Here is a 14,076-nt window from a genome sequence, read left to right on the forward strand (position 1 = left end):
GCATCCCTTTTTAATATCATAATCTGTGTCATTCAGCACTTGCCTTTTATTTATTTTTATTTGTTTTTTTGGCTGGGAAACCTGGGCAGCTCTCCAGACAGACTGCAGAAATCTCTTTCCACATGCTCCTCCTCCAGCCCGCCCTCCCCCTTTCTCAGATTCCAGCTTCCATGGAGCCTCATTACTTATGAAGTGACCACATGGGCCACAACTGCCCCCACCAACAGCACGGGGGCACCCCTCCCCCTGCCCTGCACAGGGCCCTCCTGAAGGCACATAAATTGATCTAATCTAATCAAACAGAAGCTGTTTTCTCTCATTGTTTCTTAAGGATCTTTGATAGAACTGGCTCTGTGGCCTGGCAGCTGCTGGGAGGGGTGAAAAAGGCAGGAGTCCAACTGAGGGCTGGCCAGCTCCCTGGCCTCAGACAACTGGAGTACACTTCTCCCTTCATATGTCATAGCTTTTTGATTTTTAAAGTCAATTCTTTTGAAGGCTTTGAACTTGAACTGGCAATGATAATGTCCATAACACATGCTCTCAACACTACCCCATGCTTCTCTTCATGCCCCTCCAAGGGGAGGAAAATGGTGGCCAAGCTCACATGGCACTGAACATTTTCCTCAGATGCATCCAAAGGAACTGGAAACATGCCTTACTAATACTTTCAGTGCGTTGTTTCCTGGTTGTTGAACCATCTAATGAAGCCCTTCTGGATTCTAACACTTCACACACAGCAACTTATTTACACCTCATAAAGACACTGAAGGTAGATGTCAACTTTGCTCAGGAGTGAAGTCAATTTGGAATTCTCTCCGCAATAGCCAACTCTTGTTTCCTAAATCATTAAAGCTCACGAACATGCCAAAACTTTTTACATAAAAAAAAATGTAAACATAGATACACACACACACACACACACACACACACTCACACACACACACACCCCAGGGAGGTAGGTGGTGGTCTTCCTTAGTGTTTAACTGATATCCACCATTTTAAAAGCAGAATTACATATAGTGTCTCAGAGATGCTCTACTACAATTCTCCCACTTTATAGATGCTGAAACTGTGGCTAAAAACAAGTCTGGCTCTTAACAAAGATCACAGACCTAGCTCCTATGGCTCAGCAGACAGGAGACCATCTGAGAAACCCATGGCACTGGGAAAGAAGGGGTGGAAAAGAGTCGCTCTCCAATGGTTCCGAGGGTGAGCCTCCAGAGCAGACCCTTAGCGCTCTCCACTGCCGCGTGTTCCTGTTAACAGTGAGCAAGTGTTTGGCATGCATCCCTGCTGCAGCATAAGTCACACAGAGTCAATTAAAGGACATTCAGGGGATGACTATTTGGCTTTTTTCCTCTTCCTTCTACTGGGACGTATCTTCTGGCTCCTTCAATGATCAACAGCACCCAATTAGAGAACTGGAAAGGAGGCCATGAGGCAGATATTCTGATGTATGCTAATTCTCAGCAAAGGTTAGTAAGAAAAGTAGAAACCCCAAGACATACACAGCTGGCCAGAAATGAAGTTTCAGAATCATTATGATTAGTGGTTTTCCTAAACACCCTGAGTTCCGTCACTCAAACGCAGAGAGTGCATGCACGCAGGCATCAGCAGTAATAAACACTGTCTGCCCATTTCCTATCTCCACTGCCTGCACCTCTTCTAGTCAACTAAAGAGAAACAGGTATTTAAATTTTAAGAAAAAAGGAAAGCCTAACTGTTACCATTACTTCTTAATCATGAGGGAAATATTTCATAAAATACAGTATATGTAAGTCAGTCCTGTGACTCCACCGGCCTCTGTCTGTCGGGCCAGGAAGGAGACTTCAGAAAAATGTCTGTTGTGAATAGCGATACATTTTAGACTATTTAGATGAAAGGTTGGTTCTATACTAAAGCAGATACATGCAAACTACCATATTAGACTCACAGCATCCTCTGGAAGACCAAGAATAATACCAAGAAACAGGTTCAGTTTAGGAGTAACAACACAACTTGCAATATTTAAATACAAGAAAGAGGAGAGGGCAGAAAGACCAGGGAAGAATTTTTCTTTGTTCCACGTTCATCAGTATGATGAAATCACTACCATCTAAGTTTCCATAGTGAAATATCAGAGCAAGTCCTAAATCCTCTGAATAATTAGTCCTTTTTTTCTTTTTCTTTTCTCCCAGAGTCTCACTCTGTCGCACAGGCTGAGTACAATGGCGCTACCTGGGCTCACTACAACCTCCACCTCCCAGGTCCAAGTGATTCTCCTGCCTCAGCCTCAGCTGGGATTACAGGTGTGGGCCACCATGCTCGGGTAATTTTTTTTTTTTTTTTAAACTTTTAGTAGAAACGGGGTTTCCCCATGTTGGCAAGGCTCGTCTTGAACTCCCGACCTCAAGTGATCCGCCTGCCTTGGCCTCCCAAAGTGCTAGGATTACAGGTACGACCAATCACGCCCGGCCTAACAGTCCAATTTTTAATGATATAAAGAGTATCTCTGAACCCCCGTCCAAACCCAACTACCCAAACATAACCTAAAGCACTGCCTATGTGCTAACTTTTTCTACATCATAAACATATATAAACAGCATTTGTGTTTCACTCCATCACATTAGAAACTTTACAACACAGGTTACAATAGGACGTGGGTTTTTTCCAACTTAACATCAACTTACTAAGATCCATCCATGACCTTGCGTGTATCTCTTGCTATCCATTTTCACTATTACACAATGATATAATACTACACAAACGATGAATGGTGGATATTCCACTGTGATTCTCATGTCCAAGGGCATCCAAGGTGCTTCTAGTTTGTTGCTATCATGAAACAGGTTGCAATTCCTCTGCGAGTCTCCTGGAAACCATGTACTAGAGTTTCTCATAGATATTTAGGAGTGGAATTGGTAGAAATCCTTGGATATGCAACTGTTTGTTTACAAGCTGAATGGCAGATTCGTTTCCAAATCACCTTTTGATTTTGTACCAGTGATGTTATCAGTGTAATCTCACAATGTTTAAAGCCCTCTATAACATGCCACCAGAGAGAACAAGGAACATTACTAGAACTCTCATTCAGGAAGAAGTCAGAATTTTCAGAAGGGATCTCATATTCACAGAAATTCTATGCAGCCAGCCAAGTTCATGGCTGTCATCCACCCGATTATCGCCTCAACCAGAGGCTAGCTAAGGATATATTTTGCTTCTAAGGGCTCCACAATAAAGAATCTACCCACCTCCACAATCAAGTCATTCCCACTAACTTAGGCCAATCTGAAGAAGCCCATTAGATGCACTTAGCATTTCAAAAACCTATGACTTAAACAAACCTCAATCTAGGCTAAAACTGAGGGAGTAAGTCATTTCCACATCTTAATCAAATTTAGCTATCAAATACAGCCTCTTCATTGGTTAATTTAAAAACCTGTTGGTTGCCTTAAGTTCATAAGGCCTTGTTTTATTCATGTAACCAACCAATCAGGAAAGTTGGCCTGTACTGAGAGCTGGAACAATCTCACTGAGGGAAAGGTAAGGCTTAGAGCTATAGCATATCAGGGAGGCTCCTTATAATCAATACATGATCTCCCTCCAAATGCCCTTCAATTTCTTGCTACCAGCACAAATGACTGCATACCCAAGATGGTGCCTTGGTATTTGGCTACTACACAATTAATAATAATTTCCCCAAAACTACTAATCACAAAGGAGAGGTAGGGTGGTATGGATTGCACATTTGACAGAAGAGAGTAGTACAAGGTTATGGTGCCCGAGAATTTTATATAATCCAGAATTTTAATGGTCACCCAGCATTAGCCATGTATTTGTAATACTTGTGTTACTTGGATGAAATTACGTAGAACTGACCATATCAAGTAGGTGGTGATAAAAGTCAACGCAGAAAGGTAATCTACTGTGCTAATATTTGACTTCCAAAAACATCGTTTAAGTGTGGACACTCTTTGCCAGCGGTATATAATATTACTTGTTGGAATTTTATTTAAATAAAAGTTAAAACACTGGTAGTATACCAACCAGAATTAGGTACACACAGAGTCTGGCCTGAACACTTTCCAAGAAGGCTTGGTAATTACTGAAGCACCAGCAGTGCTGAACTGTGTATTACATGCGGCTGCTGACAGCCAAGATGACGACGAGGCCACACCGTACAATTATAAAATAATACCAATAATTAAAAGAACACAGTAGGGTGATCCGGACTGGGTGATGGTATGAAAACTCATGAAACTAACTGGGTTGTTAATGCTACAATTAAAGCAGTTGTTGAAATTCAGAAGCTATCAGAAAAGACAACACTAACCCTCCTTCTCTGAGGTTTAGATTTCCAGGGTTTCAGTCAGCCATGGTGAACCAAGGTCTGCGAATATTCAATTTAAAAATCCCCAAAATAAACAACTCATAAGTTTTAAATTGCACACCATTTTGTGTAGCATAATCAAACCATGAGCCATCCTGCCCAGGGCATGAATGACCTGCACTGTACAGTATGTAGATACAGGAAAAACACAGTCTATACAGAGTTTGGTAGTATCGACAGTTTCCGGCACCCACTGAGCATCTTGAAATATAACACCCTTGGATAAGGGAGCACTACTGTATTCAACATGAATTTTTATTTTATTTTTTGAAATGGAGTCTCGCTTTGTTGCCCAGGCTGGCGTGCAGCAGCGCGATCTCGGCTCACTGCAACCTCTACCTACTGGGTTCAAGCAATTCTCCTGCCTCAGCCTCCCAAGTAGCTGGGATTACAGGTGCCCGGCACCACTCCCAGGTAATTCTTGTATTTTTGATAGAGATGGGGTTTCACCATCTTGGCCAGCCTGGTCTTGAACTCCTGACCTCGTGATCCACCCACCTCGGCCTCCCAAAGTGCTGAGATTGCAAGCGTGAGTCACCGTACCCAGCCTCTACATGAATTTTGTAAATTTAAAAATCCTGACTTATTTAATAGACACCTTACATTAAAACCTTAGTGGATTATACACAGCACACACAGCCTGGTTCCACTCCTCATCAAGCTGTCATCTAAGAAAAACCATTAAGACTTCTCTCTGCCTGTTTCCTCACCTGTTAAATGGAAATCGGAACCACACTGGTGTTGGGGGCATTAACTATACAAGTAAAAGGGTTTGTGCTATACTGTAAACATACAGGGCTACCTACATACATTCATAAACTTCTATGCTAATAAAGTACTCAAATTTTGGTTCAATATATATTGTTAGCTTTGTGGTTAGAAAAAGAAACAAATAGTGCTTAACATATTGGAAGGAAATGCAGTTAATGAATTTTAAAAGGTGAACACAGAAAGGATGCCAAGTCAAACAAGATGATCAAGAATTTTCAGAATATTTTGAAAACATTACTCAATAGTATAAAGTAAAATTGAACCAGATTCTCAAAAAAGGTGTTTTACCTCCTTGGGAATAGTGAAGAAAGGAAAACTGCATATTAAAAGCTCTGAGGCCAGACACAATGGCTCATGCTTGTAATCCCAGCACTTTGGGAGGCCGAGGCGGGTGGATCATGAGGTCAAGAGATCGAGACCATCCTGGTCAACGAGGTGAAACCCCGTCTCTACTAAAAATACAAAAATTAGCTGGGCATGGTGGTGCGCACCTGTAGTCCCAGCTACTCGGGAGGCTGAGGCAGGAGAATTGCTTGAACCCAGAAGGCGGAGATTGTGGTGAGCCAAGATCGTACCATTGCACTCCAGTCTGGGTAACAACAGCGAAACTCCATCTCAAAAAAAACTTTTTTTAATTAAAAAAATGAAAGCACTGAGGCCAGACACGATGGCTCACGCTTGTAATCCTAGCACTTAGGGAAGCCAAGAAGGGGTGGTCACTAAATCAGGAAATCAAGACCATCCTGGCCAACATGGTGAAACCCTGCCTCTACTAAAAACAAAAAGTTAGCCAGGTGTAATGGTGAGCATCTGTAGTCCCAGCTACTCAGGAGGCTGAGGCAGGGGAACTGGATTTGGAATTCAACCCAGGAGTTGGAGGCTGCAGTGAGATCAGATCGTGCCACTTACACTCCAGCCTGGCAACAGAGCAAGACTGTGTCTCAAAACAAAACAAAACAAAAAAACAAACTAGTGAAATAAAAGGCCAATAGGTCAAAACTGAAGAGTGAGTAATCACACTTTCAAAGTTCTGACTCTGACAAAACGGTCTCATACGTTGCTAACGTGATTAACTAACAAACCCTTTCTGAGGAGCGACTTGGAAATCAAGGCTAACAGGTCTGTAATTCAGTAATTTCTAGAAATTAATACTAAGAAACCAATGACAGAAGCAATGATTTGCTTCTAATAGTTTTTTGGTTAATACAACAAACTAATGAGGGAAGGAAAACTTCAACGTAGCCTGTTTTAATTATTTTGTAGCTTCTTTGACTGGTTAAATTATCCCTATATACATTTCAAAAAAAAATTATTCTATACCAGTTTCCTGGGCCATGCAATAGACTGAATAGCAATGCTTTGGTTCTGAATTACAGCAAGAAGCTGCTGGGGTGGATGGGTTGAGTCCTGCATGTGTGGCAGCTGACACATTCTCTTCATTTCTTGACCTTTGGAGCTTCAAGGCCTTGGCATGTGCTGTTCCCTTTTCTGACTATTCTCTCCTCTGCCTGGAGAGCTCCTGCTTCTCTTTCCACTTCACAGATGCCATTCCAATGTAATTTCAAAAAGTACAAAGGTCGCATTTACCCAACTGTCATGTTCCTTCAAGAAGAAGATTTAGTCTTGGTCATCTTACGTTTTGAGACAGGGTCTCACTCTGTGTCCCAGGCGGCAGTGCAGTAGCATGATCTAGGTTGACTATAGCCTCGCCCTTCCGGATTCAACCAATCCTCCCACCTCAGCCTCCCAAGTAGCTGGACTACAGATACTGCCACCACAACCAGCTTATTTTTTATACTTTTTGTGGAGATGGTGTTTCACCATGTTGTCGAGGCTGGTCTCGAACTCCTGGCCTCAAGCAATCCTACCAAGGCACCTCAGCCTCGCAAAGTCCTGGGAGTATGAGTGTGAGCCACCAGATTGGCCTTGCTCATTTGAATAACCTTCACAATGTCACACAGCATGTATGCTGTTGAAAGAGTTAGCTGTGTCTCAGAGACAAGCCAGGGCTTTGTAAGCCTGAGGTGCTCTTACCTGGGAAAGCCCATAGTTCGTACAATGCACCTAACATTCGACATACTCTGGGAAAGGCAAATGTGTCAAAGAACTCTTCGTCTCTCTATGTTTGAAATTCTTGTACTAGAAATAACTCATAATTTACAATACATTATGATATCTCAGCACTCACTCATTAAAATGAGAAATTCCTGGGAAGTAGAAGACCTCATCGTCAGATTTTCAGGTAAAATGTAATTTTATAAGCACTCAATTTAACACGCGGAAATCTAGACATGATGTTTAGGCCTTTATTAATTTCAATTTTACCGTTTTCTGGTGGTTTTTGTTTGGAGGCCGATTTTTTTTTTTGTAACTAAAGCAGTTTTGTGTCTTTCTCAAAATGTGTACCTTTTATATCCTGCTAACATAACCTCATTCTGTTACTAAACATTTAAATAAATGTCAAAACTACCTAGAATCCTCCTCTTATTTACGCAGTGAAATCATCCAAGTCCCAATATACCCGTAATCACTTAACAATTTCGTGTATATTCTTCCTGGCATTTTCCTTAAAAGCTTCATACATCATAGAGAAGACCAGAAATAACCCAAGTGCTGCAATGATAAATATGGAACATCATTCATGGTATTCTCTCTAGTGGCAATCTTTACAGTTTTCTGAAATCTCGACTTTTTCCACAATTCAAATGACTTTCTTTAGCAATATGGTAAAAGGAAATCTTAAAATTCAGAGTATCACAAGGAAACCGGCTGTGTCAACAGCACAGAAGTTGAGTCAATCACAAGAGAATTACTCAATGATGGAAATGAGATAGAGCTACCAACATAATTTACATGGAGCTAAAGGAAAACCTAGAAAAGGTAAATGACAAAGGTTGTAGTTTATGATACTCTCATGGCTACCATGGGCAAACATATTCTAACATTGACTAAAAGACATTTGAGTAAAATACCATTTTTTAAAACTTTATCAGAATTGTCTACATAATATACCATGAGGATAATTGAAACCAGAAAGACTTCCGGCGAAAAGCAAAAACAGAGCACAGGGAAAGAAGGGAAGGATTTCACTACCTTTTCATGCTTATACTGGCTCTGTACCTGCAGTAACTTGGTAGCCTGTATCCACACATGGCTTTTCATGCCTATATCAACTAAAATTAAATCAAATACAAAATTCAGACTCTTAACCGGGCATGGTGGCTCATGCCTATAACCCCAGCTCCTTGGGAGGCCGAGGTGGGTCTGGAGTTTGAGACCAGCTTGGCCAAGATGGTGAAACTGTCTCTACTAAAAGTACAAAAATTAGCCAGTCAACGTGGTGGGCGCCAGTAATCTCCACTACTGGGGAGGCTGAGGCATGAGAATTGCTTGAATCTGGGAGGTGGAGGTTGCAGTAAGCCATGATGATACCACTGAATTCCAGCCTGGGTAACACAGAGCGAGACCTTGTCTCAAAAAAACAGCCAAGCTCCAAAAGTTGAAGCAGCACAGGCAGCTAGTGGCTACTGTATAGGACAACACAGATGCAGAACACTTCCAACATCACACAAAGTTGAACTGGGCAGCAATGACCTACAGTGCTGATCATGCTGAGCAACACGTCTGTTGCCACGTCTGCAGCAGTCCCTTGTCCCTCCGCCGCCCTGTTACAAGCTTAGAACCCCCCTCCTCACCACCATATCCCATAAACAGCGCAAGGCAGACCGAAGATGAATCCTTTTCAAGGGGCAAATGCAGCAGCAGGCTGACAAATCACCTTAAATTTAGCAGCAGATGGAGCGAGGTGGTAGTCAGTCTAGCTTGTAGGGGAGGGGAGAAGGAGAAATAGAGACTGGTAGTGTTAAAGAGCCACTAAAACTCTTTATTGTGAAAACTAAAAACTGTAGGGGAAACTTCCCAAAGGGTGATTTTTATTAGAAATGGTTTTTGGGGCCAGGCGCGGTGGCCCATGCCTGTAATCCCAGCACTTTGGGAGGCTGAGGCGGGTGGATCACGACGTCAAGAGATAGACATCATCCTGGCCAACATGGTGAAATCTCTCTACTAAAAGAAAAATACAAAAATTAGCTGGGCATAGTGGTGGACGACTGTATCCCAGATACTTGGAGTCTGAGACAAGGGTCATTTGAACCTGGGAGATGGAGTTTGTAGTGAGCTGAGAGTTTGCCACTGCACTCCAGCCTGCTGACAGAACAAAACTGTCTCAAAGGAAAAAAAAATAAAGAACTGGTTTTAGGCCACCTTACTGTAGATGACAGTAATCATCAACTAATACTCTGAACAAAGTGCCACTAAAACCTAGGCTGAGGTGGACTCATTTTGCCACCTCCAGACACACACACACACACACACACACACACACACACACACACACACTCTGGGATCACTGTACTGGTGCCATCACACACCAAAGGAGAGGGACAGTAGCCTTTGAAGGGCACGTTCATGTCTTCCAGAATACTTCTCATTCACTTCCCTCCAAAGTCTGCAAAAGCATCCAAATGCTTCCCTGACCCAAAAGCTTCACAGAGCCACCGAGCTGGGAGAGCAGGAGCATGCCTTCAACACCTCAGTGCAACTCACCACTGAAACAAAACCAAACACGACAGACAGATCTGGCATTTTGTTTTACGTAAGGAGGAAGCCATGATTTGCTCAGAAACACCCAGTTACTGGTAGAACTAGAATTACGAACCAATGTCAGTGCCCATTCCAACACATCAAATTTTTGATGCATTCAATATTGCTTGAGATGGCTACAGTCCAGGAATTCTGGTTTAATATGATTTGACAGATTGCAAAGTGACTGGTTGCATAACACAGCCTTTGTCATTTCTAAAAAGCTGCCTAAAATAGATTGGCCTTAAGAATTTTCTTTCTTTGACCCTAACTTGGAGTTTGTCCCCATCAGATGCAATTCCATACTTTCTCCCCTCTGTCTGTCCCAGGCCTCTCCGCCCCCACCCCCGATCCAGCTGGCACAGATCTACCTCCATCATATATCACATGCCAGCTCAGAAACTCTTGCTAAGGCTCCTCAGAGACTTCAGAATCCAATACTCTGTGCCCTGATAGGGGCAGGGTAGCCCTCCTATCCAAACTAACACCTACGACACCTACAGGGCGGCTTTATCAGCACCACTGAGGAGGACTTGCTGGGAAAGCTGAAGAGGCAATTCTTCCTTCTATCTGTCAGAGCCACAACAGTCAGCTCCCTAAGTCCTAGGGTGAGGCCTCATTCTAAGACACTGGCATTCAGAACCTAGGAAGGGGGCAAACCAACTTGAAAATCATTCTTGAGGTGTCCTACTTCATGACAAACTATAGAACAGGACATCATGGGGTAACATGTATCTACAACCACAATAATGATCATGGTTTAAATGTTTACATTCTTCCAGGCTCTAAGAACGTGAAATAAATCAACTGCATTAATCCTAAGAATTACCACCTCTGAAGAAGAAAAAAACAATTAGTGTCCCGTTTTCTGAGCTGCAAAATCAACAAAGAGAAACCTAACAGAATGGTGGTAGCGAGTTGGTTGGTTCTTTGAACCCTTGGTGGGACGCTGGGCTACACTTACCGGGATGACAGTGTGATCCTTCAACAATTTCCACTAGCAGACCTAAAGGACTGCGACCTCCTGGCCCGGAGCTGGCAGGAAGGTGGATGCCCAGCCATTCTCTCCAGGCAATCTGGTAGTCTGTAATCACAATTCCAAGGACAACCCAGCCTGCCTTCGGTTTTACAGAGCACACATGAGAAGACCCAGCTTGCATTCTCAGAGATGCCTTCTTCAAGGCTATAAAATATAGAGATGCCCTGAGCTCTGTCAACAACTCCCTACCCACACAACAGGACAGGCAATCCCTCGCACAGACAGAGGGTCTAAGAAATTGGCCGGCAGGAATGTCAACATCCACTACCAAGAACAGCCACTTGATGGCAATCTTAACCTATTCCCTTGGAATTCTTCCATAAAGGGAGACCCCAGAAGTCTAGAAGCACCAAGCATTGGCTGCACAATGTGGACAGAGCTAGAAAGGACATCCCGGCTGGACCTGAGTGTGTGGCAGTGCAGGTGTGCAGGGATGAACGGTTAAAGAAGGAACCCCACACCAGCATGCTCTGTTGGGTTCTTCTCCATCTCTAGACTCCTCTGGGGACTGGGCAGAAGTAGCTACAGGCTCGACAACTCAGGAGCATGGAAACCTCTCGAGCTCCATGGTGCATTCACACTGGGTTTCTCATCAGACTGAAATGCAAGTCAGATACATGGCAAGAAACATGAGAGTAAATCAATGGCAAGCTCCTCCTCCTTACTGTAGAACCTTGTTCTGTAACACAGAGAAGGGCAGGAGGCAGGGGATGAAAAAAGTGCACTTTCCTTAGAAGGTGGGACACCTGTTGAATTAAACACTCTGTCTTCTTCATTTAAATTGTCAAAGGAGGAAACTAAAAACCATGTGCATCTCGTGGAAAAAAAAAAAAGCTCTCCAGTTAAAAATAGAGAAACACTGTAAATTGCTGCACTACACACTTCTATTTTTGGTAGCAGGAAGATGAACTGAAGGGCTCTCTGAAACATCAAAACATCAAAGGGTGGGAGGGGGGTGATACCATCACATTACCATAAAATTGTCCACAGTCTTAGCTAGGATAATAACATGTTTCCGCAGAGGGTTTAACCTCACTTTGTATGATGGTTTCCTAACTCCTGGCTTCTCCATTTATAAAAAGAGTTCAGGCAGAGTGGAGAGTTTGCCAACATTTTCCTCAGAGGGATTCAGAAAGTGCCAGCTGAGAGCCTTCCAGCTAACCCTTTAAAACTCTAACGCTTTCCAACTGAGCTAACTGGAAGGCCCTTTGAAATGACACTAGGAACAAAGTCATGTTTGGAGGATACACTGCTGGGGGAGCCCCTAGGGAACAGACCACTCAAGATTCACTCTTCCAAATTTGCTTCAGAAGAAGGCAAGATGCTATTTTTTAAATACACATTCAAAAGCATGGGTCCTTTCGTGAAAACCCCAGGTGTACAGGATGGAAGGAGACTATCAAAACTAACACTGTTCCAGCCTGGGCAATATAGTGAGACCCCCATCTCTATCCAAACATTTAAAAATCAGCCAGGCTTGGTGACACGTGCCAGGAGACTGAGGTGGAAGGATTGCTTGGGTGGTGCACACAAGCAGCAGGGAGCCAAGATTGCATCACTGCACTGAATCCTGGGCAACAGAAAAAAAGTTAAATAAATTAATACTTAAAAATGATTACAAAATGGAGACCGTGGACTGCCTTCATGCATCAGAAGGCAGCGTAACTTTGAGAGCGGTGGAAAGCTAAAGGGAGATTACTACATCAGAGACTGCCAGAGCCAGCTTGGGAGCCTCAGTGCATACAGCCTTCCCTGTCACCAAGACAGGCAGTACCAAACATGCCAGGCACCCACCTATCTGCAAAAAGGAAACAGAAATATAGACTCAGTTAAGAATTACCCAGATGACAAGGGCAGGGCAGGTTACACAAGACGACCTGTGTACAGAAATGGCTGAAGCAGCCATCAGAGCCAAAGCATAAATGATGCAAGAACAGGAGTAACAGGTCAGAGAAGAGTGTAGGGAGAGAAGCCACGGGGCCTCAAGGCATGCGGGGCATGAGTCACCCTGAAACACAGGAGACAGCACTCCTGGGATGTCAATGGCAGGGTGCAGGTTTGGCCTTGTCAGTTTATAATCAAGCATGGAATGTCACTGGTAAATGCTCTCCCAATGGGCAGATGCAAGATTATAAAACAGCTCATGTGGCTGGGTGTGGCAGTGGGTGCCTGGAGGCTGAGGCAGGAGAACTGCTTGAACTTGGGAGGTGGAGGCTGCAGTAGGCCTAAATCTCACCACTGAACTTCAGCCTGGGCAACAGAGCGAGACTCTGTCTCAAAAAAAAAAAAAAAAATACCTACAGGTCCTGTTTCTCTTCTCATCCCTATACCTCCTTGAATAATAGACCTCTACTGTTTTTATGACCCTTGGGAAAGAAATTATGAAGAAGCTAAATCTGGGACTCTACAGAATCATGTTAAAGCCTACACAGGAAGCTGGGAGGATAGATGAGATTTGGCAGCAGGTGAGCTTAAAAATCAAATTGTGAATTAAGGGATTTATAGACTGTAGGGTAATTTCCCAAAAGCATATCTAATAATCACTCTTCTGGCTTTAAAGATATACCATACAGGACGCTAAACATTTAATGCGGCTCAAGTAATAACAGGTTATTTCCAAAAGCTAAGTCAAAGGCCCTCTAAATTTGAAGGAAATTGGATCTAAGCACAGTCCATAACAGTAAATCTGAGAGTAATTAAAGCTACGTAAATACACATATCAAAAGAATTAGGAGATTTTGAAAACATATGAGGTCTTTCTCTAGCAGGGGATAATATCACTTTACAAGAAAGAATGTTTTAAATAATAAATCCTATTCACAAACAAGTCACTTCTGGCTATAGGTGGCCCTATCGGGGGACCCTGAAAGGTCTTTCCTATTACATGAAAAGAATAAAAAGGGGCTAGAAGTCATGATAGGCAGATAAGATGAATTATTGTTTAACAAATAGGATTCCCTCAACCTCAAAATTCCTCAAAAAATCCCACAATGCTTCCCCAAATAATCTATGACAACAGAATCATCCGTCCAGGGCCATCACAACTGCCACCCCCTGCAAAAAAGCAGGCACTCCATCCAACATTCTCAAGGGTCAGACAGCTCTACAGGTTTCCTGGCTTAGCAGGAAAACATTCTAGGATCACACAAGCAAAAAAAGAAGAAACAACAACAACAACAGATTAACATGGAGGTTAATTTAATCTACAATTAGAATGGAATAAACTGTCACCATCTCCAAGGTCTGCAGAGACTGT

The 14,076-nt window shown here is 43.0% G+C and overlaps 1 protein-coding gene across 13 annotated transcripts in view; it reads right to left on the minus strand.

Annotated features, from left to right (window-relative positions):
- Positions 1–14,076, minus strand: part of JARID2 (jumonji and AT-rich interaction domain containing 2) — a 282,534-nt gene that overhangs the window by 127,061 nt on the left and 141,397 nt on the right. The window lies entirely within an intron of this gene.

The sequence above is a fragment of the Callithrix jacchus genome, chromosome 4, assembly GCF_049354715.1.
Source record: "Callithrix jacchus isolate 240 chromosome 4, calJac240_pri, whole genome shotgun sequence".
In the NCBI taxonomy this organism is placed as follows: domain Eukaryota; kingdom Metazoa; phylum Chordata; class Mammalia; order Primates; family Cebidae; genus Callithrix; species Callithrix jacchus.